This window comes from Chenopodium album, chromosome 11, assembly GCF_948465745.1.
Source record: "Chenopodium album chromosome 11, dcCheAlbu1.1, whole genome shotgun sequence".
Classification (NCBI taxonomy): domain Eukaryota; kingdom Viridiplantae; phylum Streptophyta; class Magnoliopsida; order Caryophyllales; family Amaranthaceae; genus Chenopodium; species Chenopodium album.
In genome coordinates this window covers 18,920,523-18,922,834 of record NC_137844.1, presented here as the reverse complement: position 1 = coordinate 18,922,834, position 2,312 = coordinate 18,920,523, and the positions used below count along the sequence as shown (strand labels likewise).

The following is a 2,312-nucleotide window of genomic DNA, read 5'->3' as shown; positions in this document are numbered from 1 at the left end:
CTTGATTCCCATAGTTCCCTTGGTTATTATGGTTATGGTTACCATAATCACCTTGTTGGTTGTAGTTACCTTGGGGATTTTGGTCCCTTTGGTTCCTATTTCCCCATTGGTTTTGGTTATGGTAATCATAATCATTTCCTCTTTGATTGTAGTAATTTTCCCCTTGTTCTCTTCGATTAGGTGGTAAGTATCTTTGATTGTCATTCCTAGGTCTATTATCATAAGACAAGGCATTGACTTGTTCGTTTTCATTATCATTACCATCTTCAGATTGGGGTTGAGGTTAGGAATCATAATTAAAAGAAGAGGTATCATGGTCATATGACCCACAATTTTCACAAAATAAACACCCATGTGGCATGTTATTAGATGTAGAAGGAGAAGAGTTAGAATTCATACCTCTCCCCTTATATTGGGAGGGATGCTCTTGTTATGAAGTGGAGGTCTCAAGTTTCACCTTGATAGATGTCATCTCTTTGCCAAGGTTGGCGATTTGAGACGTCAAATTATTGATGGCGTTGAGGTGATCGACGGAGTAAACCGCATTTCCTCCTTTGCTTAAGGACTCCCTTTCTCCTTCTTGCCAATCCATGTGGTGTCTCACCACATCCTCAATTATTTCAATAACTTGCTCCTCCATTTTGTTCATGATCGGCCACCCGCTCCCGCATCTAAGCTAGTCTTTCCTTGTGGGCTCAAGCCCTCATAGAAAATTTAAAGCACTTGGTATGACGGAATGCCATGATGAAGACACTCCCTTTGATATTCTTTGTATCTTTCCCATGCCTCGTATATGGTTTCACTAGCCTTTTGACGGAAACCTTGGATCAAAGCCCTTGCCTCGGCCGTCTTCTTTTAAGAGTACAATCTCCCTAAGAAGGCCGTGGTGACCTCGTCTCAAGTTCTCAAGGAGTTAGGCCTTACCTCCTTCTCAAGCCATTCAAGAGCCCTTCCTATCAAGGAGAAAGGAAATAGCTTTAGTCTCACAAATTCTTGAGTTACCCTATCTACCTTGATCGTGTTGCAATATTTTTCAAACTCGTTCAAATGTGCAAGAGGGCTCTCATGTTTTGCTCCACTAAATTGCCTCCTTTCAATCAAATTTATCATTACGGGCCAAATTTCGAAATCATTTGCTTGAGTAACGGGCAGAGCAATGCCACTTGAAGCTCTATAAGCTCCCGGAGTTCCCAACTCTTTTAAAGGTCTTTGAGGTGGTGGATCCGCGTCACCCATTTGCTCTTGTTTCTCCTCGAAATTGACCTCCCTATTTGGGGTAGTAGTTAATGGCCTAGAACCGGCTCTCCTTCTCCTCCTATAGGTTTGCTCAATCTCGGGATCTTAAGGCACCAAAATCCTATTATGAGTTCTGCGCATACACTCTCAACAATTGCAATTAGTAACAAGGCCACAAATGTAGCCAAAAAGAAGCACACTCTTTTTGAATTTTTGTTGTTTTATGGTGAACTAGACTCAAGTAATCAATTAACAATCAAGAACACCGCTCCCCGGCAACGACGCACATTCCACATTCAATCAAACACACTTATAAACAAACATCCTACAAACCAAGCATAATGACAAGTAAGAGTTCGGTCCACACGGAACAGGATAGGGTTGCTAAAGATCTTAACAATTAAGCTAATTCAAAGTCTTTGGTGAATTGGGGGTTCGTCAAGTAGACAAACAAACTATGGTTCTAAAACGATGGATTAAAGACATTAGGGAATGGGATCCACTCAATCAAGGCAATTAGGCAAACGGGGAGTAAAATGGGCAAGATATAGCAAGGACTATATGTAAGATCAACCTCATTAAATTAGAAAACAACTCACACTACTAAACTTAGATTCCTCATTAGTTTTGCAATAGAAGATACATAATCAAATTACAATAAGTAATGCCATGCTCAATTCACATTTCCATGTCAAACTAAGCATATCACGCTATCAAGCTCCTAAGTCAAGGGTAGCTAATCCTATCATGAAGAACAAACAAGCAATCTCATACAATCAATTTAATTGCAATACAAACATCAATGCTTCTCCCACATTTGCATAACTAAACCAAAAGGTTAAGCTTCATCCAACCCCTAGCAAGAAGACTACTCACAACTCATATTTATCAACATGCAAACAAGTATTAGGGTTCTAACTACTTCAATAATTGGGGAAAAGTGGTTAACAATTGAATTCACTATCATCCAACAACAAATTATCAAGAACTAAAAGGATTCAGGTAAGATGCAAATACCAAATAAAATCTGAAATTAAGTAGAAGAAGGTTGAAGAAATTTCTAATTGAAGCTTGAA

General features: G+C 39.3%; 1 non-coding gene across 1 annotated transcript; it reads left to right on the top strand.

The window, feature by feature from the left end:
- The first annotated feature begins 736 nt into the window (after positions 1-736).
- Positions 737-842, top strand: LOC145569596 (small nucleolar RNA R71). Its single transcript, XR_014096184.1, has one exon. It is a non-coding gene; the product is annotated as a small nucleolar RNA R71 (small nucleolar RNA).
- The last annotated feature ends 1,470 nt before the right edge of the window (positions 843-2,312 follow it).